We start from the raw sequence: 26298 nt of genomic DNA, 5'->3' as shown, positions 1-26298 counted from the left end.
CTTCAGTGTCACATGATCCTTCACTAATCATTCTCAGATGAGGATCTGATGATCAACACACATTTATGATTATTATCAGTTTTGCTGCTCAAGGTGCTGCTTAATTTTTGTGGAAACCATCTAAACATTTGTGGTAAAATTAAAAAAGAGAGAAATTAGTACTTTTATTGATCAGGCATGGATTAAATTGATCACAAGTGATATTTTTAAGATTAAAAAAGATAATGTATTTAATAAATGCAAATAAATGCTGTCCATTGAACATTCTATTCATTAAAGAATCCTGAAAAATAACATGTAGGCTATCGTGGTTTCCACAACATTTTTAAGCAGCACAACTGTTTTCAACACAGATAATAATTATAAATGTTTCTTGATTATAAATTATTTTTTATATCTTATATCTTGATTATATCTTGATTATTATATCTTGATTATAACGATTAGTGAAGGATCTTGTGACACTGAAGACTGGAGTAATGATTATAAATTCAGCTTTGATCACAGGAATAAATTACTATATATATTCACATAGAAAAAAAGCTGTTTTAATTTGTAATAATATTTCAAAATAGTACTGTTTTAACTATTTTTGATTACATAAATGCAGCCTTGGTGAGCAGAAGATACTAAACATTAAAAGCTGCATTATTCATATAGCCTACTTTATTGCCAATAAATAGCCTACATTGAGATGACTTGAAAAACACACATAAAGCATATATTGTCGCAATCTTCTGATTGTCGTCGTCACGTTTCATCATCATAACGATTATTTTCCTTCAGCTGCAGCGCCAGCGTGACAGTATTACCTCTACGAATCCGCTTTTGGACTTTCTGTGAGAGGGCGCCCTCCTCATATTTAGATTCGAATAAAATTACAGGTCCTGCATAGATAATTTTTTGTCTCTGAATTTAAATCTTGATGTATTCACTTTGGTTTCTATGTAAATACATTTGCCCGTGACCTCAAGAAGCGCGCTCTCAACCGAGATTAGAGAAAGCTGTTTTTTAGCGTCCCTGTTAACTTGCCCGCCCTCGCGCAGGTTCGAATCCCGCTCGGAGCGGGTCGACTAGGATCGGTGAGACCCAGTAAAAGTGCGGGGGACGAAAATACATTTTATTAAAAGTGAGGGGGACACGTCCCCCGCGTCCCCCGCGTAATCTACGCCCATGATCTAAGCTAAAGTAACCTAAAGCAAAGCTTTTTAAGTAGCACAAGCTGAAATTAGCCTTGTAAAAGAACAAATGTAAGTTGCTTTATAAAAGTGTTTTCTTTTTCTGGTCATTTTACAGGAAGCAGTACGCCGTCTTCACAACTTCGTCATAACACTCATTTAATTGTTTTCCAGCTGCATGTAAGACATAGACAGTACGCAGGAGGTACAAACATCCAGTTCTTGAAAAGCTGTGAAGAGTTCAACTCGGAGTCGATTGAGAAGAAAGAGGGTAAGATTTATTAGATTAGATCCGTTTTTGGTCAGTGTGACTATTTTTCAGGTGCATTTTACGCAGTACATCGCGCAATACTGATTGTCTTTATTGTTTGTTTTTACAGCTGCTACAAGCAAGAAAGAGTGTGTTAGCTGAGGATGAGGTGGGCCTTTGGAAGTGCGCTACCATAGACCTGATGTCTGATGAGGAAGACGGCATCGTTTGCGCGGTGTCTGGATGGACTGTTTGACCAGCCAGGAGCTCGCCGAGCTCTGTGCCACGCTGCAATCGAGATTAGAGGCGATTCCAAAGAACAGGGCAACGCACGACAGACGTCTGAAAAAGGACTTAAAACAGACAGAATGGCGCTAGTTACCTACAGCTCTGAAGCGGAAAACAGAGACTTCATGGTGCTGTAGGATTTTGGGCTTCTCGTGAGCTTCCTATTGTTGTGTGGGCAGATCTCAAACGTTTTGCATTTGGTTGTGTGTTTGTGTTTGTTCTAATAAAGCTCTTTCTTTGAATAAACTGCACGTCCCTGGCATATTTTCCTTTCCTCAATAAATGAATGTCCTTGATGGTTATAATAGCGTAGTCCATAGGATAACAATGACATGAATATAAAACATAATAGCATATCACATGAATATGAATATATACAATTAAAAAATAATATGCAAATCATAATTTTATATATATGTGTGTAAAATTATTATAATTTGGGGGTTTAAATTTATTAATTTATTACCCAGGTTGACCAATAGTAACAGATCTGCCAACCAATCACGAGTGATATTTCTTGTTTCAATGTAGTAGTTTCAACCAATACTGAGTGAGAAAATTCAAGCCATTCCGGCAAGGCGCCGCCCAGAGCTGCTATTTATATGCTAATTAGAGCCATTAGCGCCGGCGCCAGCATGCCTCCGCAAGCTCCACATACGTCATGGTTCGTTTCCGTCAATATGTGGCACAGACGAACGCGACGTTCACAGGCTGTAAACTGACGTTAATTGTCGAAAATCAGGGAGATTTCTGGCCGTTTACGGGGACGAAAATCCCACTTTTCATGCAGTGACAGCCACTGAAAGTACGAAATGGCTCGTAGCTCCCAAACCGCACGCCGCAGAACCAAGTGTCTTATATCATCGGAATCCTTGGCTCGAGCCGAGCGAGACGCACGCCTCGGATTCGAAGGTTGCGCTGGCGAAATTTTCGGGTATTTGGGATTTTGTGAAAAACCTACTTTTGCACACTAGTCCTAGGTCTTTTGCCCGATCTGGCCCAAACCAGTGCAGAAAGATTCTCTGGAGTCTGACTGTCTGTCCAGATCGGAAAAAAAGTGGGAATTTCGATTCAGCTTGGCGGCGGCAGGCCGAAACCTACGGGGTGGGCGAGGCGGGGTCTGCTAGAACGGCTATAGCTCTTGGACGGAACGAGACAATTTCACCCAAGCTGGTACACCCGTGCACGGGCTCAGTCTGGGGTCAGGCGAGAAAGGACGCGGTGAAAGGCCACCTAGTGGCGCTTTAAAATGAAAAAGCAACAACATGAGAGCGGCTGTAGGCGAACGTATGTCGCGTGCTTTTTCACGCACGCGCACGAGACAGTCGTACCATAGGACAGAAAACCTCCATCCGAACAACTTTGCCTTTGGGACCACTGCTGTCAATCAACTCGCCCGTTGAATATCAAAGTTTGTGGGAAAAACCACATTCGGCAAACCGGTCGCAGGTTTCGACAACCTCGATGAAAACAAACGCAGTTCAGTTCTCTGAACTCTCCGGGTCACTGGCTGACACAGCAGAAAGAGACAGAAACATAACAAAGCTGGTGCAACTTCACCCTTTGGGGCAGTGGGCGGCGCCACAAGCGTCAAGAACCGCACGCTTTTTCCCTCCACATTATCTGCTTTTAACCAGTGTGTACAGGGGAGAGCGCGAACGCAGTCCCCCACTACCATAAATTATGCAGTCGAGATTCCCACATTTGGGGAATTCGCAGGGGTCAGCACAACCGGAGTGCAATGGCCGAGCCTCGCCCTGGGTGAACCACCTTCCTGATCATGGTGTCTCCCCTGCCAGGTAAGTATGAGTTGCCTGGCCTCCAGGCAGAGGCGCCCTATCCCCCTTCGCCATCCTCAAACAAGGTGACCTTCCCCTCCCCCAAGAAAAGGAAGGACGGGGCACCTTCCATTGCTTGACTGCTGCGTGCGTGCGTGACCTTGATTTGAATCAGGTGTCCCTAATCCATCCAACACAAACCCCTGATTCGACTCATCAGCTCGTTGGTAAAGACTCTCAAATAAGAGGGACATCAAAAAACGTGCTGTGACGGTGATGAGTCAGCCGGCCGGCAACCGACGCTTTTGTTCTTCTTTTTTCCCTATGCTCATATGACCGCAGCTTGCTGCTTTCTCTGTGGCACGGTCATCGTTGCGTCACCTCATCGTCATTCTGTATGCGCTTCCTGCGTATTTCTGTATTCTCTGACAAAATTCCAGTGGTGTTGTTGGTTCTTCTATTAGTCACAACAATTCGCAGTCCCCAAAAGGGGAAGCACACCGTTCCTGGAGGCACTGCAATACCAGGTCGATGCGTGGAGTGGACGGAGCAAGCCCCGGTTCCGGCTCCATGTGCCAAAAATCAATTTAATATGCAGTCCCCGGATAGGGGACGTATCAGATATTAAACTGATAAGAACAGTTTTTTTTTTTCACATACAACTCAAAATTACATACACATATTATCTCATCTCATTCTCTTTCAATTCGTCATCATATAACCCAAACAACCCTTTCCACCTCTCTTTAGCTGCATGTTTCCCCCATCTTTGTATATCCCACCTAATCCTTGCCCTTACTTCATACTCCACTCCCCGTATTACCCCTTCTTCTGACCTTTTCCCTTTCCCCCTACATATTCCCTGTCTTTCCTCCCAAAGTCCTTTTTTGACCAAACTTATTATTAACCACAGCATATAAGCCACTTTCCCTTCCCCCTTATTACTTCTTATTCCACCGATTACATTCTCCCCCGACACCTTAAAATTTTCTGAGATCACCCCTAACACCCTCTTTCCCTTCACCCACACACTCTGTGCAAACCCACACTCCCAAAAAGTATGTTTTATTGTCTCTTCTTCCCAACACCCCTCCCTTGGGCACTTTCCATCTTTTGCTATACCGTGCCTATACATAATCTCTTTTACGGGCAAACGCCTCAAAAAACACAACCAATTAAGATCTTTTAAGTCATTATCAAGATTTTTGGGTTGAATATTCAACCACACCTCCCTTGAGACCCCCACCCGAACTACACTAGACACCCTCTCCCTTACCTTTCCATACAACATCCTCTGGTCCAAACACACTGTTATCTCCTTACTCTCAGGATATTTACTCATCCATTTAACTGCATGCCTATAATGCCACGGCAGCGTTTCCGACCTTGGACCCTCATTGGACCACCTCATCACGTGCCTTGCTTGATAAGAAAAAAATAACCTAAGAAAAAACCAAGACGGATGCTCAGCAGTCCCCGCTAACTGGGCTAAGATTGAAGACACAAAAAAACAATCAAGCTTTAAAGGAACATGAGGTACATCCCGCCCTCCTTCCTTAATCGAATTAAACATTTCAGTTCTTTTTACATATTCATATCTTCCTCCCCAGACAAAAGTAAATATTAACCTTGTTACTGACTTCCTCATACTAGCCGGCAAAGGATAAATGACAGCCAAGTACTGAAACACTGACAACACCTCTATCTTCAGTACCAAAACTTTCCCCCACAATGTCAATCTTCGCCCTTTCCACCTTGCTAGCCTCTTCTGCACCGAAACAATGCGCTCTTCCCAATTCAGAGTAGCTGAGCCTTCATTCTGAAATCTTATACCCAATATTTTTAAAGGCCCCTCACACACCTGCAACCCCCCAATTCCATTCCGTCTTTGCCTAAACTTCCCAAAAAACAGCTGATTTTGAAATATTTAGACTAGCCCCAGATGCTAAGGAAAACTCCTCAAACAAATGCAATGCCCTCTCAAGACACTTGTCTGAATCCAACAGTAGTGTAGTATCATCTGCGTACTGCGATAGTTTCACTACCGCCCCCTTACCTCCTGGTACCCGCAGACCTTTTATTCTGCCATCTCGCCTTATCGCCTGAGCCAATGGCTCCATATAAAGAACAAAAAGTAAAGGAGAGAGAGGACACCCCTGTCTCACTCCCTCCCACACATCAAAGCTCTGTCCTAATGCCCCGTTCACCTGCACCAAACACCTAGCCCCAGTATACAGCGTTCTAATCCACCCTATATATTCCTCACCCAAACCCATCCTCTCTATTACCTTAAACAGAAACCATCTATTCACCCTATCAAAGGCTTTAGCCTGATCTAAGCTAACCACCATCAATGGTAACTCCCTATCCTCCACCCATGCTATAACATCCCTGATCAGCTGAAGATTCCACTTAATGCTGCGACCCTCAACTCCACATGTTTGATCAACATGCACCACATGGGGAAGGGCTTTCCTCAATCTGTCTGCCAACACCTTTGCTATAATCTTATAGTCCACTGTAAGCATTGTGAGCGGCCTATAATTTGTTATGTCCGACCTTTCGCCTTTTTTATATAGAAGAGTTATCACTCCAGTTGCCATTGAACCACTCATACTTTTATTTTCTAACACTTCCCGCACCACCTCCATCAAATGAGGACCTAAAATATTGAAAAACCTAACATAAAATTCAACTGGTAGGCCATCAATCCCTGGCACCTTACCTTTACTCATCCTTCTCAATGCTCCTTCCACCTCTTCCAATGTTATTGGAGAATTTAACTCAGCCCCAACCTCATCAGGGACTACGCTAGACAGGAAATTAACAAAAAAATCACTTTTCTCCTTTACTATCTCTCTTTTACTGAAAAATTGTTGAAAATACTGACCCACATATTCAGTTATCTCTTCGGTTTTCCCCAGAATCTCCCCTTCCTTATCCTTTAACTCAACAATTATTTGCTTCTCTTTTTGATCCCTTACTGACCTAAAAAACCCACCATTACACGCCTCCCCATTCTCCCTTGTCTCATGTCTCCTTTTAAACAAAAACCATTTAGCTTGATCTTCATACAAACCTGTAGTGAACAGCACATTCTAGGGCCCAGTTTATGGCCGGGCCCCTCTTTGCCCGTAACAGTGGACAAAGGTTTGCTCCATTTTGATTGGATCTTGTTGGACTAGCACAAACAAGATGTCCAACGCCATCAGATAAAGATGCTTGGACAACAGCCAGACACCTCTTTGAGGGCAAGAAGAAGACCTCTAGTACCAAGCCCAGGAAGGACAGGACTTCTCATTGGTCCACATGCAGTTTCTGCCCTTCACCCATCTAGAGACGGATCCCTAATGACCTGATTTGTGACGGCCATAAACATTCCTTGGGACTTCAGCAGTAGTGGGTGAAACAAAGAAAGACCAAAACTGATCCATCCAAATCCATTCACAACTATGTTTGGAAACCTTAAGACTGATGTAAACTACACACATCCATCTCATACTTATTCAGAGAAATAAGTATTCTCAGTGACAGCTATTTGTAATGCAACATCTTCCACAAATGCAGCTGTTAATGAACAAATGAATGAACACATGACAGTTCAATCTTTTTCCATCATGTTTGGTGTCTATTTGTTTAGTATATTGCCAAGGGTATTCTGATGATGGTTTGGAAAGTGAGAAATGCATTGATGAACTTTAAAGACACTTTAAAGACTTTTAACTGTGTACAGTGTGCAAATGAGTTCCACAGGGGAAAGAAGGGTGGGCCACACTGTGTGCCCTCTCTGATGCCAGCAGCCAATAGCAACACTGGAATGGAGAAGCGCCAAATTGCAATCTCCTCCTATTCAGAAAAGGATAAAGGTACCCTTTCAATAGACACACCTTGTTCTGAGTCTGTCCCGTGAGGATTAGACTGTGACAGAGCAACCAGGTTCTGAGTCTCCACATCCGAGAGACAAACAGTTCACCAAGTTCTGAGTCTGTCCGCCGAGGATTAGACTGTGACAGAGCAACCAAGTTCTGAGCCTCTGGTTTAACCAGAGAGACAACACAAGATCCGAGGATCTGAATCTACAGCTTGTGAGGCAGTGACAGATACGACAACGTTCTGAGCCTCCAGCCTGTGAGGAAAGAGATATTAACCAACACTACGTTCAGAGTTTTAGTCCAGCGAGACGACTACAGCACGTCCCGAGTCTCCATGCTAAAGAGAACAGAGCAGATTGACCAACTTCTGAGTGTCTGGTCCAAAGAGGCAGAAGACACACAGAGACATTTGCAACAAGGTTAAGCTCAGGAGAGCAAACCTTCACTTCAAGGTTCCTTCATCTGCGTGTTCCAGATTAAGGACCTTCTGCACCTACTTCAGGGCTTCATCTGCGTGTTCCAGATTTTAGGACCCTTTGGTGCCCCAGGAGATCAGCATTCCACAGATCTTCGTGTTCAAGGCTGTTGAAACAGATTCCAGCTCCTTTCTTCACTGCACTGTCTCCCAGCAAAACCATTGGAAGAAGTCATCACCATCGGACTGCTTACTCAACCATGTGGAACGTAAATATCACTTAACCAAACCTCTTTCTAGAGACATTGGCATTGTTGATTATTATCAGTATATGATTTTCTAATTTACATTAGAGGTAATATAACTGATGCTAGTTAATAACAAATAATCTTTCGTTTATTTGTTTGATACATAATAAGGTTCTTCACCTTAGTTTCAGAGAAACAACAGTTTATCTTTCCATAAGATAACGTAACTCTTCTATAGCCACACTTAACTTACTCACATGTATTTTATGCATTTTACGCACTTTATTCCTTTATCATTCATTGTATTCATTTAGTAGTTGTGTTAATTGTTCTGTTTATCTTTTGTTAATAAAATCTATTTTATTACAATTGTGTCTTCCTTGTGCTGATAAGGCAGAAAAGGCTCTACAAGTTAGAAATCTCACCAATCTTTCAGATAAATCAGCTGACCAACTCTTCCCCCTTTACATTCATTATAAATGACTGGGCAGCCTCCTGTGCGGAGTGTTCTCATACAGCCAAGGTAAAAGGCCTTGACTAGTGTCCCAAACTAACAGGGGGGAAGGTGGTCATCTGATGTACTCATAACCACACCTTAAGTGACGTGTGATCCGAATTCACAACGTCAGCGGTGACGTGAGTACCAATCACTCTCTTACTTAGTGTCCTTGGGTGGACAAAAGTAAAAATCACTACATAATTGGCGTCCCTGGGTGGGCTAACTTAGAATGAAATGAGCCTTCTGTTTTGTCAACACAAGTTAATACACTGAAAGATAAAAAAGGAAGTAACTTTAGCAGGAAACTAAGTCTTTCACCAAGTCAGAAACCAATTGCATTGCAACGAGTGGTTCTCTCCAAGCCTGATTGATAGTTTCCCTGCTCAACTCCTTGGTACGATTTATGACTAGGATTGGTTGCAAAGTTTGTAGAATTTTTATTGTGACACAGAGCTTGCAATGTTTTTTAGCACACGTTGTAATTGTTGATTATAACTAATTGCTAATATAAGAATAGCATATGGTGTTCACCTAAGTCTACCATACTGTTTTAGAATTTTTATGAACGTGTCAGATAAGGGTAGTGCCTTCTGACAAATTGAAGACAAGTGCTAGAATTCTCTTCCCTTAGTGTGTGTGACATTCATTGTCGTAGTGGCTTAGAGCTGCTTACACTTGTGGTAAACTTTCAGAGTTTAGCTGGTTTGGGTGGTGTATTTATTTATTATATATACACAACACAAGTATATATATTAAATAAAGATGGCTGATATGACCGCTGAAGCAGTGAGCCAGGCCTTAAAGGGCGCTTCACTAAAAAAGCTTCTTTCTAGCCTAGCACTAAATTGGCCTGTACAACAAAACCAAGCCACAGACAAAATATCCCTCGCCCAAGAACAGAATAAAGATTTGTTTCAGGAACTGAAAAATGAGCTGTCTGATCTGCGTAGGGATAATTTGAGATTAAGGGCTAAAATATGTAGATTGTCATCTGAGACAAAAAGCTTACAGTCTATTACTGTGATTCAGGAAGCAGAACTTGAAAGAGTCAAAACTGGCATGGTCACTCTGCAGACAGAGTTGGCCCATACCCAAAATGACCTGCTTGAACAGACAGAGAAGTTAAATTCTCTGAGCTCTAGTGAGACAAGGACTAAAGCTGAGATAAGTTCAGCATTGCTCAAAATTTCTGAGCTGAAGAAGCTCCAACAAATTGAGCATACAGACAGGATAAGTCAACTGGATAGAGTCAAGTGCCTCCCCCAGCAGAAACCTGAACTACAAAGTGTGCACCCCCGCTCCTTTGGTTCAGCTGGTAGGGACCCCCTGTTGTATAGCTTTGAACAGAGAAAGCATCATCAGGACAGTGATGTCATAGTCTCAACCAGCCTAACAGTGAGTGACTCTCCTAAAACTTTCCACTCCTTACCTAAGCTTCCTAACATGCTATCATCTAGCAACAGACTGCATATTCTTAGAGAATTAGCACGTGACATAGAGGTTTTTAACCCTGAGATAATTAAACACAACATAGAGTTGTATTTAAAGGATGTAAATGCAGCCTTGACATACTTTCCTGAGGCCAGCATGACTGACAAAATCTTTCTTCTGAGAAAGACCACATCACAGATTGTCCATGGCTTCATGGATAGACAATGCCCAGATATTGCTAACAATTATGACAAATTGTGTAAAGCTCTTCTGGTAGAGTATACTCTATATCAGAACCCATCTGCCTCTCGTCTCTCAGCTTTCCGAATTAAGCAAGGCCGCTATGAGTCTCCCAGAGAGTACTATGAGCGCTTAAGGAAAATGTATTTTGCTGGCAAAGATGAACCCAAGGCAGAGGAGGATGTTATGTTTAAGAGTCTGTTTGTAAGTAATCTTTACCCTACTGTTAGGAAACCACTCATACTCCTGGTAGATGTTGAAAATATGTATGCAGGAGAACTGAGGCAGCTTGCCATGCGAGCCTGGGACAGTGGGAAGATAGGCTCAGACAGACAAGACAGGCAGCCATGTTCATCTGTGCTTGAATCTAGACATGACTGTAAGACTCCCATTTATATGGTAGAGTCAGAACTTCCCCAAAACAGATTAGTCCATTGCAGCAATTTCCAGCAGAGCTCCCAGAGCCCTAAGCTCTCAGGTTACAGAGGTCATAACAATCAAAGGTATGCCTCCAGAACGGAGAGCAAGCAGTGGCAGTGGGAGGATAGATTGCAAGGACCGAAGAAGAGTACACAGTAAAATCCCCAGTGTTAAATCAACACTGCTCAGAGTGTATTTGGTCCCACTCCACAGAGAGATAAATTAACACTGAAGCCGTGTTATAGTTAATGAGATAATTAAGAGATGAATTAAGTGGTGATTGAACAATTAGTGATGAACACCTGATGATAACGAGCATAATCACTGAAGGAAAGAGAATCACAAGATCTACAACTGACTTCAGCCACAGCTTTAGATGAAATCAACTGAAGATAAAAGAAGACATTAAATCTCTGAAGATCTCAGCAGAGTAGGATTAAACAACTGCACAGTTATTCCTGTCATACTGTTCGTCAAGATAAGCTCTTATTGAGAATTAACAGGTTTAGATGTTGATGTTTTATGGAAAATGTTTGGTCACCATTATGCTGATCAGTGTTTCCTTTAGTTGGGCAGTTTGACTTGGCTTTTGAAGAGCAGTGTTGCTAACAGTGTTTTGTACACTTACTTAGTTACAATGGAATCCAGAAGCAAATCAGTTCATATGGTTTTCATAATGAAATAGAATGATTTACTAATCTCATCAGTGACCAAATGTGTGAGTGTATATATATATTTGCCACGGGTCAGATTTTGAATTTAGATTTTTTTTTTTTTCAAAAGTTACAGAACCAATTATTTTAGCAAGACATCAAGAATCAACATATGATTCTCAACAATGGTGATATGCTTCATGCTGCAATGCATGCTGGGAGCCATGAGTTTTATAATTGGTCGGCTCCCAGAATGCATTGTGGCATAAAAACATGTCACCATTGTTGAGAATCATATGCTGATTCTTGATGTCTGTGTCCAAATACCCCCCCCCCCCCCCCCCCCAATTAAGATATCTAAATTCTGTTTAATTTGTGCCAAGATTTTCACATTGATGATCAATTTACTTAAAAACAAACAACTGCTTTTGTTCAGTATAAGATTGGGGAGCTTGATCTTTAAAACTTGACAACAAACTGTATGATGCATGTAACAAGATCACATTTCTTTGCAAAAAATGTGTTTTGGCAAAACACTGTTACAAACATTGAAATGTTAATTTAAATTCAAACTGCCCAACTAAATGAAACACTAATCACCACAATGGTGACCAAATGATTTCCATAAAACATCAGTATCTAAACCTCTGTTCATTCTCAATAAAAACATATGTAGAAGTACAGTATGACAAAAGTAATTGTGGAGTTGTTTAATCCTCTGATGAGATCTTCAGAGATTTGATGTCTTCTTTTATCTTCAGTTGATTTCATCTAAGGCTATGGCTGAAGTCAGTTGTAGATCTTGTGTTTCTCTGTCCTTGAGTGATTCTGCTCGTTACCATCAGGTGTTCATCACTAATGGTTCAATCATTACTTAATTAATCTCTTAATTATCTCATTAACTTTAACACCGCTTCAGTGTTATTTTAACTCTCTGTGGAGTGGGACCAAATACACTCTGAGCAGTGTTGATTTAACACTGGGGATTTTACTGTGTAAGATGTCAGTCCAGTTTCCCCGTCCTCCACCCTCTCTGTCAAATTTTACACCTAAAACTTTCAAATCATTGTCTTTAAAATCCAGATCCAGTTCACCTGTGTCGACGTCCCCCCACGGCCCGAAGAGCTGGGCCTCGGACTTGTTCCTGTTGAGCTTGGCGCCCGAGGCCCGACCGTACCAGTCAGTCAAGTCCATTGCTCTTCGTACCGATAAAAGGTCAGTCGCTAAAAGTGTTACATCGTCCATATATAAAACACAGGTCGCCGTCAGTCCACCAGTCCCTGGGACGTCAAGTCCTTTAATCCATTTATCCCTTCTCAAGATTTGTGCCAGTGGCTCAATGCAGGCCACATACAGAAGGGGAGATAAAGGACACCCCTGACGAACACCGCTGTGGATATTTACAGCTTTGGACAAATGCCCGTTAACCAATATCCTGCTGACCAGACCATTGTAAAGCAGTCCCACCCAGGCTATAAACCTCCCTGGAAACCCCATTTTCTCCAGTACCTTAAAAAGGAACTGGTGCGAGATGCGGTCAAAAGCTTTTTCAAAATCTAAATTTAGGACTACTAGCCGAATGTTTCTGTCTCTCGCATAACAGATGGCGTCTCTAATCAGTACCAGGCTGTCCGTGATCTTCCTTCCGGGCACAGCGCATGCTTGATCCAGGTGGATTACGTCCTCTAAAACAGTCGACATGCGCATGGATAAAATTTTGCTAAAAATCTTACAATCAAAATTTAAAAGTGTGATTGGTCGCCAATTCCGTAAGTCAGTCTTGTCTCCTTTTTTTTGTAGTAAAGAAACTATCCCTATTCTAAAGCTGTCTGGAAGTCTGTCTAGAGTCTCAAATTCCTTAAAAACAGTCAGTAAATCATGTACTAAAATGTCCCAGAAAGTCAAATAAAACTCAAAGGGAAGTCCATCCATGCCTGGGGACTTCCCCTTTTTAAAACCTTTTAAAGATTTTTGCATTTCTAAAATAGTAAAATCCTGGGATAAAAGCACATCTGGACTCTTAACCTTTTTGTCTAAAAAACTTAAAACTTCCTCTAGGATGTCACTGTGTACCTCTTTTTGACTATATAAATTACCATAAAAATGTTCAATTTCCCCCAAAATCTCTTCAATGGTATTTACCTCCCTCCCGCTAAAAGTTTTTAAAGTGGTCATTGACCCTCCCCGTGCAATAGTCTTTTTAAAAAAATATCTAGTACACTTCTCCCCTTCTTCTATCTCTTTCTCCTTACATCTTAAAATGACACCTTTGCTTTGAGCTTCAGACAAAACTGACATTTCTTTTTTTATTTCTTTTATTTCTTCTGTAAAATCCATTCCACTATTTAAAAGGTTAAAATATCTCTGCAGTCTTTTTTGCAGCCCCATCATGCATCTTTTTTCTTTATTCTTTTTTTCCTTTCCTATTTTTCTAAAAAAATGTCCTGTCCTTTGTTTCACCATCTCCCACCACTGTGCTCGTGAGTCGAAAAAGTCTTGGAGGGTCTGCCATTCACTGAACTGCTCCCTATACTCTCGAACCACTTCCTCATCTTCTAATAGGGAGCAGTTCAGCTTCCACAGCCCTCCCCCTACTGTCACACCCGTGGGTAGTGAAAGGGTGCAGGTGACCATCATGTGGTCAGTGAAGAAAAGGGGGGTCAATGTTGCATCGGTTGGCGGGCAGTCCCTTGTAAAAATATAGTCGATACGAGAGGCTCTGGCGCCATCACCACTGAACCAGGTGAAGCCCTCCTCTCTCTGATGCATTATTTTAAAACAGTCGACTAACTTAAAATCTTTGACCAATTTATTTAATAAAACCGATGTCTTGTCGACCTTAAAATCCTCTCCTACCCTTTTCCTATCTTTATTTGTTAAAACACAATTAAAATCACCTGCTACCACTAGGGGAGCCCTACCTAACATGTGGGGCTGCAAATCTTCTAAAAGCTTGTATCTCTCATTTTTTTCTGTAAAACCATACACATTTAAAACATTAAAATCCTTACCTAAAAACGTCAGATTTACTAAAATTGCCCGCCCGTCCCTCACCACAGTGCTGCCCTTCACCAAGATGTTGGGATTTTTTATTAAAATAGCAACACCGTCGTTTTTGTTAAAATTGGATCCACTCCAAATGGAAGGTCCTGGGGTCCAAAGCTCCTGCCATCTCCTGTAGTTTGTTAAAAAAGGCAGAGCACACTCTTGCAATAAATAAATGTCTGACTTAAAATTAGTTAAATTTGATAAAATATTCTGTGCTCGAAGAGTAGACCTCACACTTCTCACATTGATAGTAGAGATAGTGAGGGCCATGTGCAGTATGGTTAAAAATACAAGCATTTAAAAGAAAAAAAAAAGACTACAGAAAGTTACATTAAAATCATGTTATTTCCTGTGGCATTTGCATCTCCTTTTCCCCAGAAGGACTGGGATCAGGAGGGCAAATGCTCGCCACTTCAGAATCCACAGAGAAAATCTCTTGTGGCTCTTTAGGTGACGATGATCTCAGCTTGATATGCAGAAAAGAAACTTCATTGGGAGAGCCTGCGGGCCACATACGGTCTAGATCTTCCGAAGTGGAACTATCTAGCCGATGCGCTGCCCGCAGCCTTTTCTCCTCTGTTTGTGACAGAGGAGATCTCGCAGTCCTTTTTTGCACTTGAGCATTGGGGAGTGAACAATCCGTTTCGCTCTCACTATCCACCTCTGAAAAAGTATATAGGGAGGAAGTTGTTCCATCCTCTTCCTCTTCCTCCTCCATATCCTTTTCAATTTCATCTTGTTGGGTAACAACTTCCTCCCTTGGTTTAAAACTTGGCTCCGCCCCTGTGGCCACCCCACTTCCTCTTTCTTGTCCAATGCCTGAGGATGGCTGGGAATTTAAAATTCCCGCCAAATCCTCAGGCTCCACCTCTTCCCTTTGTTCTTCCATTTGCTCTTGTTGTGGGGCGGCCATTTTGTTACTTTTCAGTTTGTTGGCAAAGCTTTTAGGGCAATCTCTGTAGAAATGGTTGGTTTCCCCACAGAGGTTGCACCGTCTGCCATTGGTACATTCTTCAAAGATATGACCAATTTCTCTACATTTCCCACAAACAATTTCTTGGCATGCTTCAGCAAGGTGTCCCATTTTCCCACACTTCCTGCACAATTTGGGCATTCCCTGGTAGTGAATGTAGCCACGGTTCTCTCCCAACACAATCATTGAGGGTAAATGACTTAGACCCTGGAATCCGCTTGGATCTTCCCACTGTTTAATGGGAACTCTCCAAGCGCAATTCCAGATTCCGTCCTCGTCAAGCACCCTGACCGGCTGACTTCGAACCGTGCAAAATCTACCCAGCCATACAACAATATCATCTCCACTCACTGTTTCATTGAACATTCTAACAATAACTGTTTTAAGGGAATTGTCAGAAAGCTTCTCAACATTGAACATGGAAAACTGGGTCTTACATTCCGCAAATCGTTGCCAGAAATCTTGTAACAGGGAAGCGGATCTAAAACTTACATCAAAACCCTTGTTCAGTGGCAGACTCATTAAACAGTTCAATTCAGTTGCTTTAAAATTGAGAGCTTTCTGGATTAGCTTCCTGGAGAAGTCCAGCCGTGACATCCCCAGGAGCTTACCATTTGCCTCTTTGAATAAAAAGCGAACGCTGTGGTGCCTCCGCATGCCGGCACGAGCAGCCGGCATGGTAGAGACACCAACAGCTCCTAAAAGCAAAAACCTTAAAAGAATTTACAATAAATAACTAAAACACAAAAAATACTAAAATCTTACCTTAAAATTTCTTGAACCAGCAAGACGTTGCTTAAAAGGGGTTTTCCAATGTACCTCCTGGAAGTTGGAGGCCTGTGTTATCAAAAAAACCCAAGCCGGGAAACCTCCAAGAGGCGATCGCAGTCTCAACCTTCTGACAAGACACTAGATCTTAGCCAAAAGGCCGAGAAGCGATGACACAATGACGCAGCGGCAGGGGAGCCGGCAAAGGCGACGCCCATCTGGGAAGCGGTGAGGGGGGGAGGGTTGGCAAAGGCCTTACGTTGTAGAGACCTGAAACTTTGAGGGATGGTACTAGCCACTCGCTCTACAACATCACCAAGGCTGGCCCCCCGATGGGCCCGGCACGAAATGGCTCGTAGCTCCCAAACCGCACGCCGCAGAACCAAGTGGCTTATATCATCGGAATCCTTGGCTCGAGCCGAGCGAGACGCATGCCTCGGATTCGAAGGTTGCGCTGGCGAAATTTTCGGGTATTTGGGATTTTGTGAAAAACCTACTTTTGCACACTAGTCCTAGGTCTTTTGCCCGATCTGGCCCAAACCAGTGCAGAAAGATTCTCTGGAGTCTGACTGTCCGTCCAGATCGGAAAAAAAGTGGGAATTTCGATTCAGCTTGGCGGCGGCAGGCCGAAACCTACGGGCTGGGCGAGGCGGGGTCTGCTAGAACGGCTATAGCTCTTGGACGGAACGAGACAATTTCACCCAAGCCGGTACACCCGTGCACGGGCTCAGTCTGGGGTCAGGCGAGAAAGGACGCGGTGAATGGCCACCTAGTGGCGCTTTAAAATGAAAAAGCAACAACATGAGAGCGGCTATAGGCGAACGTATGTCGCGTGCTTTTTCACAGCACGCGCACGAGACAGTCGTACCATACGACAGAAAACCTCCATCCGAACAACTTTGCCTTTGGGACCACTGCTGTCAATCAACTCGTCCGTTGAATATCAAAGTTTGTGGGAAAAACCACATTCGGCAAACCGGTCGCAGGTTTCAACAACCTCGATGAAAACAAACGCAGTTCAGTTCTCTGAACTCTCCGGGTCACTGGCTGACACAGCAGAAAGAGACAGAAACATAACAAAACTGGTGCAACTTCACCCTTTGGGGCAGTGGGCGGCGCCACAAGCGTCAAGAACCGCACGCTTTTTCCCTCCACGCTATCTGCTTTTAACCAGTGTGTACAGGGGAGAGCGCGAACGCAGTCCCCCACTACCATAAATTATGCAGTCGAGATTCCCACATTTGGGGAATTCGCAGGGGTCAGCACAACCGGAGTGCAATGGCCGAGCCTCGCCCTGGGTGAACCACCTTCCTGATCATGGTGTCTCCCCTGCCAGGTAAGTATGAGTTGCCTGGCCTCCAGGCAGAGGCGCCCTATCCCCCTTCGCCATCCTCAAACACGGTGACCTTCCCCTCCCCCAAGAAAAGGAAGGACGGGGCACCTTCCATTGCTTGACTGCTGCGTGCGTGCGTGACCTTGATTTGAATCAGGTGTCCCTAATCCATCCAACACAAACCCCTGATTCGACTCATCAGCTCGTTGGTAAAGACTCTCAAATAAGAGGGACATCAAAAAACGTGCTGTGACGGTGATGAGTCAGCCGGCCGGCAACCGACGCTTTTGTTCTTCTTTTTTCCCTATGCTCATATGACCGCAGCTTGCTGCTTTCTCTGTGGCACGGTCATCGTTGCGTCACCTCATCGTCATTCTGTATGCGCTTCCTGCGTATTTCTGTATTCTCTGACAAAATTCCAGTGGTGTTGTTGGTTCTTCTATTAGTCACAACAATTCGCAGTCCCCAAAAAGGGGAAGCACACCGTTCCTGGAGGCACTGCAATACCAGGTCGATGCGTGGAGTGGACGGAGCAAGCCCCGGTTCCGGCTCCATGTGCCAAAAATCAATTTAATATGCAGTCCCCGGATAGGGGACGTATCAGATATTAAACTGATAAGAACAGATTTTTTTTTTTTTTTTTTTTTTTTTTTTTATTCACATACAACTCAAAATTACATACACATATTATCTCATCTCATTCTCTTTCCATTCTTCATCATATAACCCAAACAACCCTTTCCACCTCTCTTTAGCTGCATGTTTCCCCCATCTTTGTATATCCCACCTAATCCTTGCCCTTACTTCATACTCCACTCCCCGTATTACCCCTTCTTCTGACCTTTTCCCTTTCCCCCTACATATTCCCTGTCTTTCCTCCCAAAGTCCTTTTTTGACCAAACTTATTATTAACCACAGCATATAAGCCACTTTCCCTTCCCCCTTCTTACTTCTTATTCCACCGATTACATTCTCCCCCGACACCTTAAAATTTTCTGAGATCACCCCTAACACCCTCTTTCCCCTCCCCCACACCCTCTGTGCAAACCCACACTCCCAAAAAGTATGTTTTATTGTCTCTTCTTCCCAACACCCCTCCCTTGGGCACTTTCCATCTTTTGCTATACCGTGCCTATACATGATCTCTTTTACGGGCAAACGCCTCAAAAAACACAACCAATTAAGATCTTTTAAGTCATTATCAAGATTTTTGGGTTGAATATTCAACCACACCTCCCTTGAGACCCCACCCGAACTACACTAGACACCCTCTCCCTTACCTTTCCATACAACATCCTCTGGTCCAAACACACTGTTATCTCCTTACTCTCAGGATATTTACTCATCCATTTAACTGCATGCCTATAATGCCACGGCTGCGTTTCCGACCTTGGACCCTCATTGGACCACCTCATCACGTGCCTTGCTTGATAAGAAAAAAATAACCTAAGAAAAAACCAAGACGGATGCTCAGCAGTCCCCGCTAACTGGGCCAAGATTGAAGACACAAAAAAACAATCAAGCTTTAAAGGAACATGAGGTACATCCCGCCCTCCTTCCTTAATCGAATTAAACATTTCAGTTCTTTTTACATATTCATATCTTCCTCCCCAGACAAACGTAAATATTAACCTTATTACTGACTTCCTCATACTAGCCGGCAAAGGATAAATGACAGCCAAGTACTGAAACACTGACAACACCTCTATCTTCAGTACCAAAACTTTCCCCCACAATGTCAATCTTCGCCCTTTCCACCTTGCTAGCCTCTTCTGCACCGAAACAATGCGCTCTTCCCAATTCAGAGTAGCTGAGCCTTCATTCTGAAATCTTATACCCAAAATTTTTAAAGGCCCCTCACACACCTGCAACCCCCCAATTCCATTCCGTCTTTGCCTAAACTTCCCAAAAAACTTAACAGCTGATTTTGAAATATTTAGACTAGCCCCAGATGCTAAGGAAAACTCCTCAAACAAATGCAATGCCCTCTCAAGACACTTGTCTGAATCCAACAGTAGTGTAGTATCATCTGCGTACTGCGATAGTTTCACTACCGCCCCCTTACCTCCTGGTACCCGCAGACCTTTTATTCTGCCATCTCGCCTTATCGCCTGAGCCAATGGCTCCATATAGAGAACAAAAAGTAAAGGAGAGAGAGGACACCCCTGTCTCACTCCCTCCCACACATCAAAGCTCTGTCCTAATGCCCCGTTCACCTGCACCAAACACCTAGCCCCAGTATACAGCGTTCTAATCCACCCTATATATCCCTCACCCAAACCCATCCTCTCCATTACCTTAAACAGAAACCATCTATTCACCCTATCAAAGGCTTTAGCCTGATCTAAGCTAACCACCATCAATGGTAACTCCCTATCCTCCACCCATGCTATAACATCCCTGATCAGCTGAAGATTCCACTTAATGCTGCGACCCTCAACTCCACATGTTTGATCAACATGCACCACATGGGGAAGGGCTTTCCTCAATCTGTCTGCCAACACCTTTGCTATAATCTTATAGTCCACTGTAAGCATTGTGAGCGGCCTATAATTTGTTATGTCCGACCTTTCGCCTTTTTTATATAGAAGAGTTATCACTCCAGTTGCCATTGAACCACTCATACTTTTATTTTCTAACACTTCCCGCACCACCTCCATCAAATGAGGACCTAAAATATTGAAAAACCTAACATAAAATTCAACTGGTAGGCCATCAATCCCTGGCACCTTACCTTTACTCATCCTTCTCAATGCTCCTTCCACCTCTTCCAATGTTATTGGAGAATTTAACTCAGCCCCAACCTCATCAGGGACTACGCTAGACAGGAAATTAACAAAAAAATCACTTTTCTCCTTTACTATCTCTCTTTTACTGAAAAATTGTTGAAAATACTGACCCACATATTCAGTTATCTCTTCGGTTTTCCCCAGAATCTCCCCTTCCTTATCCTTTAACTCAACAATTATTTGCTTCTCTTTTTGATCCCTTACTGACCTAAAAAACCCAGCATTACACGCCTCCCCATTCTCCCTTGTCTCATGTCTCCTTTTCAACAAAAAACGTTTAGCTTGATCTTCATACAAACCCTTTATCTGTCTCTTCAGCAAGTTAACCCTATCCCAGTCAAAAGTGCCCCCAACATTATACTCTTCAAATATCAACTCTAAATCTCTCTGCAACTTCCCTGCTTGCCTCCTAAAATTGCTCATTCTTCTCTTACAGTACTTAACAATCCACTCCTTTGAACGATTTTTAACCATTTCCCACCACCCCACCACATCATCATACATGACCTTTAACCCCTCTAACCCCTTGAAAAAACATACATACTCTTCACAGAACTGCCTTTCCCTCAAAATCTCTATATTCATTCTCCAGTACCCTTTACCAAACTTCACATTTTGCCCCTTAACTACAAACCAAACCAAATCATGATCAGAAAAAAACACAGGCTTCACTCCCCCTCCTTCCAAAACCAAACCTTTTGAAAAAAACACATAATCTAGCCTCTTTTCCACCCCCCTCGAGTTCCTCCACGTTGACATACAAACTTTTGGATTCACTCCCTGCCCCCCATCCACCAACCCATGCCCCTGCAAAACCCCTTCTAACACCATCAAACTACTATCCCCTTTGTCTCCTAACTGCAAATTAAAATCCCCTCCCATTATAATCTGTTTATTTGTTGCACAGACTGTTAACAACATTTCAAAAATATCTTTCCTCTCTTCCACTGTTTGTGGAGCATAAACTGAGAGTAATCTATATTCCCCCCCTCTCCACCTTACATCAGCCCCAATCACTCTCCCTTGTGAAACCGTAAAATAACTTCTGACTTCCAACTCTTTACCCCGAAACAAGATCCCCACTCCTGAGGAATAAACCCCTCCCACACTCCATACTGCTCCTCCCCTCCCCCATTCTTCTGTAAATTTCCTTGCATCTTGTGAACTTTTCAAATGAACCTCTTGCAAAAAAAGAATATCACATCTGCAATTTTCCAAAAAAGAAAAAAACGCTCTTCGCTTCACATTGTCTCTTAAACCTCTTACATTTATAGACCCCACAGTCAATTCGTCATTGCTCACCACTTATTCAGTCCTTAATGTCCCTTCCATCCCTCGATCCTCCAGTGGTCCCAGTGGTCCTGTGGTCCCAGTCTCAGTCCCCACCAGATCTGACCAGCATATGGGCGACACACTGAGACCAACCCCATCATCCTTCGGTTCTTCATTGTCACTACCACCCTTTCCCTGTGACAACTGAAATAAGGGTCTAGCATTGTCCATCTCGAGCCCCTCTTGACTGTCGGTAGATAGTGAATCCTCAGAACAACTCAAACTCTGCCTCGTCTCGGCTCTCACCCTCTTGCCTGGTCTCGCCTTTCCCTTCTCGGCTTTCCTGATCCGCTGACTTCCATCCCCTCTTGATCCATCCGGGTCACTTTGTCTCTCCACTTCCATCTCATCTTCCACATCCCCTGTGTACAACTCGGTGACCTTAAACTGTTCCCCATTTAACGCTTCTAAGAAAGCATCCATCACATCTTCCACTTTCTCTGCTTCTGCCTCGCTTCCTCCCTCCTTTACCACCTCAAACACCACCTTCTCTTTTATTTCTTGCTCCATTGTCTCCTGTTGGACCTCCTCCCCGTTCTTCTCCTCTGCCACTGTTTCCTCCACTCTCCTTCCTCCTCGATTCAGCTTGCGCCCTTCCTTACATTCCTTCATCAAATGTCCTAATGAGCCACAGCTGTGACATGACTTAGGAATACTGCACTCTTTTGCTGTGTGTCCCATCTTAGAACACCGCCAACATCTTTCTTCTCCACACCTGCCATCACTATGGCCATACCGTCTGCACCTTCTACAAAAAGGAGGCTGTCTTGAATAGAAAAGATATCCCTTGTCCGCTCCTATGTTGAAAAAGCAGGAGGGTGCATGACCCCCTCAAACCCATCCTCATCCGATTTTAGGAGAACTTGGAACTGCCTTTTCCCAGTCCATAACCCCACATTGTCCTTTATGTATCTTGCAGGTGTGAGAACTTCAGCATATTTTCCCAAAAAAGCCACCAACGCTTCATCTGTGACGTATGGGTTAAACATATGAAGAGTGATGACCCTGAAGTTAGGTCTGTCCAGACTTATCACCTCGAATTTCCCCATCAAGCCCACCTTGTCACACTTCCCAAACTTTTCCAACACCTCTTTGTATAATTCCACCGTGTTCAAAGTTAGGTCAAAACACTTCTCTTGTCTGTTGGTCTGTAGACAGTACACCTCTTCCACTTTCAACTTCAGCTTGTCCAGAAGAACCACCCGTGCAAACACATCTCTTTCCATCATCTCCACCCCCGGCGTCTTCATTTGGAAACGTAGAGTATTTCTCAGTCCCGCCCTTGGAACTGAGTACCCAGCTACACCAGCCATCATAACTTCTCAAAAGATCAAAGAAATCACGACTTGATCTTAGCCAAAAGGCCGAGAAGCGATGACACAATGACGCAGCGGCAGGGGAGCCGGCAAAGGCGACGCCCATCTGGGAAGCGGTGAGGGGGGGAGGGTTGGCAAAGGCCTTACGTCGTAGAGACCTGAAACTTTGAGGGATGGTACTAGCCACTCGCTCTACAACATCACCAAGGCTGGCCCCCCGATGGGCCCGGCACGAAATGGCTCGTAGCTCCCAAACCGCACGCCGCAGAACCAAGTGTCTTATATCATCGGAATCCTTGGCTCGAGCCGAGCGAGACGCATGCCTCGGATTCGAAGGTTGCGCTGGCGAAATTTTCGGGTATTTGGGATTTTGTGAAAAACCTACTTTTGCACACTAGTCCTAGGTCTTTTGCCCGATCTGGCCCAAACCAGTGCAGAAAGATTCTCTGGAGTCTGACTGTCCGTCCAGATCGGAAAAAAAGTGGGAATTTCGATTCAGCTTGGCGGCGGCAGGCCGAAACCTACGGGCTGGGCGAGGCGGGGTCTGCTAGAACGGCTATAGCTCTTGGACGGAACGAGACAATTTCACCCAAGCCGGTACACCCGTGCACGGGCTCAGTCTGGGGTCAGGCGAGAAAGGACGCGGTGAATGGCCACCTAGTGGCGCTTTAAAATGAAAAAGCAACAACATGAGAGCGGCTATAGGCGAACGTATGTCGCGTGCTTTTTCACAGCACGCGCACGAGACAGTCGTACCATACGACAGAAAACCTCCATCCGAACAACTTTGCCTTTGGGACCACTGCTGTCAATCAACTCGTCCGTTGAATATCAAAGTTTGTGGGAAAAACCACATTCGGCAAACCGGTCGCAGGTTTCGACAACCTCGATGAAAACAAACGCAGTTCAGTTCTCTGAACTCTCCGGGTCACTGGCTGACACAGCAGAAAGAGACAGAAACATAACAAAACTGGTGCAACTTCACCCTTTGGGGCAGTGGGCGGCGCCACAAGCGTCAAGAACCGCGCGCTTTTTCCCTCCACGCTATCTGCTTTTAACCAGTGTGTACAGGGGAGAGCGCGAACGCAGTCCCCCACTACCATAAATTATGCAGTCGAGATTCCCACATTTGGGGAATTCGCAGGGGTCAGCACAACCGGAGTGCAATGGCCGAGCCTCGCCCTGGGTGAACCACCTTCCTGATCATGGTGTCTCCCCTGCCAGGTAAGTATGAGTTGCCTGGCCTCCAGGCAGAGGCGCCCTATCCCCCTTCGCCATCCTCAAACACGGTGGCCTTCCCCTCCCCCAAGAAAAGGAAGGACGGGGCACCTTCCATTGCTTGACTGCTGCGTGCGTGCGTGACCTTGATTTGAATCAGGTGTCCCTAATCCATCCAACACAAACCCCTGATTCGACTCATCAGCTCGTTGGTAAAGACTCTCAAATAAGAGGGACATCAAAAAACGTGCTGTGACGGTGATGAGTCAGCCGGCCGGCAACCGACGCTTTTGTTCTTCTTTTTTCCCTATGCTCATATGACCGCAGCTTGCTGCTTTCTCTGTGGCACGGTCATCGTTGCGTCACCTCATCGTCATTCTGTATGCGCTTCCTGCGTATTTCTGTATTCTCTGACAAAATTCCAGTGGTGTTGTTGGTTCTTCTATTAGTCACAACAATTCGCAGTCCCCAAAAAGGGGAAGCACACCGTTCCTGGAGGCACTGCAATACCAGGTCGATGCATGGAGTGGACGGAGCAAGCCCCGGTTCCGGCTCCATGTGCCAAAAATCAATTTAATATGCAGTCCCCGGATAGGGGACGTATCAGATATTAAACTGATAAGAACAGATTTTTCTTTCGAAAAGTTTTATTGTTACATTTTTTCATATTGATTTCAATTCATTTTCATGTTTATGCCACACATTTCTTTCTTCTTTAAAAAATAAAATAAACATACATGGTTACATCCATTAAAACACAAGTCACTTTTTTGTTAAAATCAGTTGATGTGTTGTGTAAAAGTCCTTGTATGTCAGTGTGGTGTTAAAAGAGGAATAAAATGAATGAAAACAATAAATATATTCATGATAAAACAGACTAAAACGTGACAATTAAAACTTCGTCTCTTGTACGGGATCAAGGGTGAGCCCCTACAAAACATGTCCATTCACTCCAGTTCTCCAGAACAGGCTCAAGGCTCCTCGCTTCCAGAGCCCAGCGGAGATCCCCTCTCCTCCGGCCCGCTGGCCCGCTGTTCCCGTAGCCAGAGTGGTGAGGGTGCATCTACGGGCGGCCAAGGTCGGTGGTGGCCGGGACCTTCTCGTGTGGCCTCGGCCCCCCCATCCGAATAACGACGTGCGGCCCACCCTGCAGCGCTGATCTTATCCTCTGCTCGCTCGCGTGGAGGGGGACCGTCACGCGTTTCCCCACCAGCAGGTTTCTGGTGACCCAGATGGCATCCTTTATCAGGTTAAGGGTGAGCCAGAGCGATGCAAATTCTTGTGTTGTTAGGGCTTTTAGGCCCTGACCCACCCCTAGGATGGCGAGCTTGTAATCCACCTGGGCCCCACCCGCTGGCAGGCACGGGAAAAACAGGGGGCCGGCCCTGGCCCACAGGTCCCGCGCAGCACCGCACTCCCAGAGCAGATGGTAGACGGTCTCCGGGGATTTACACCCGGACCGTGGGCAGGTGGGATTTTTGGCCATGCCTCTGGAGTGCATAACCGCCCTGACCGGGAGGATCTCATGAGCCACCATCCACGCCAAGTCCTTAAGCCTGTTCTGGAGAGCTGGGTGGGCAACGTTCCTCCAAACTTCTTTGGCCTCACTTGGCGTGAGGCCTGGAACTGGGCTCACCTTTTCTCGATCCTGCACAAGAGAGATAAGAGACTTATGGTTAGTTAAAATCGTCACATCTTCTGTTTCTAAAAAGTATTTCTTTAAAAATGTCTTGATAAAAATATACTCTTTTGGCAAGTTAAAAGACACTGGGGTTTTTAAATCAGTAGGTAAAATCTTTAGGCTTCTTAGGTAGGACCCCATCCAGAAACGAGCCATGGCCGCTGTCTTATTCTCTCTGGATGGGGTCAGCGCGTATCCGATGTGGAGGGCGGTAAAGCGGCTACCTAAAAACAAGTGGGGGTCAGGGAGGCCTTTCCCACCATTTTCCTTTCTTTTTTTAAAGACCTCCCTTTTCAGTCGTTCCCACTTGGACCCCCACAGGAAATAAAATACCGCCCTCTCCAGGTTGGCCAGGAATCTTCTTGGGGGACTAAAAACAGAACAGACAAGTAAAATCAGTGGTAAAATTATGGCTTTAAAAATTAAAACCTTCCCTTCCATTGTCATCTGTCTTAGTCCCCAAAAACCCAGTCTTTGCCTAACTTTCCCTAAGATGTCAGTCCAGTTTCCCCGTCCTCCACCCTCTCTGTCAAATTTTACACCTAAAACTTTCAAATCGTTGTCTTTA

The 26298-nt window shown here is 44.3% G+C and overlaps 4 non-coding genes and 2 pseudogenes across 4 annotated transcripts; all 6 read right to left on the bottom strand.

Annotated features, from left to right (window-relative positions):
• Window positions 1–3359: 3359 nt before the first annotated feature.
• LOC137079619 (U1 spliceosomal RNA) lies at window positions 3360–3523 on the bottom strand. Its single transcript, XR_010905568.1, has one exon. It is a non-coding gene; the product is annotated as a U1 spliceosomal RNA (small nuclear RNA).
• Window positions 3524–3984: 461 nt separating this feature from the next.
• On the bottom strand, window positions 3985–4169 carry LOC137080117 (U2 spliceosomal RNA). The gene has a single exon (XR_010905994.1). It is a non-coding gene; the product is annotated as a U2 spliceosomal RNA (small nuclear RNA).
• Window positions 4170–17241: 13072 nt separating this feature from the next.
• LOC137079618 (U1 spliceosomal RNA) lies at window positions 17242–17405 on the bottom strand. Its single transcript, XR_010905567.1, has one exon. It is a non-coding gene; the product is annotated as a U1 spliceosomal RNA (small nuclear RNA).
• Window positions 17406–17867: 462 nt separating this feature from the next.
• Window positions 17868–18074, bottom strand: LOC137080116 (U2 spliceosomal RNA; annotated as a pseudogene).
• A 5825-nt stretch (window positions 18075–23899) lies between these two features.
• Window positions 23900–24063, bottom strand: LOC137079617 (U1 spliceosomal RNA). The gene has a single exon (XR_010905566.1). It is a non-coding gene; the product is annotated as a U1 spliceosomal RNA (small nuclear RNA).
• Window positions 24064–24525: 462 nt separating this feature from the next.
• Window positions 24526–24698, bottom strand: LOC137080100 (U2 spliceosomal RNA; annotated as a pseudogene).
• Window positions 24699–26298: the final 1600 nt, after the last annotated feature.

The sequence above is a fragment of the Pseudorasbora parva genome, chromosome 6 (genome assembly GCF_024679245.1).
Source record: "Pseudorasbora parva isolate DD20220531a chromosome 6, ASM2467924v1, whole genome shotgun sequence".
Taxonomy (NCBI): Eukaryota; Metazoa; Chordata; class Actinopteri; order Cypriniformes; family Gobionidae; genus Pseudorasbora; species Pseudorasbora parva.
This window is presented reverse-complemented; position numbering and strand designations above follow the sequence as displayed.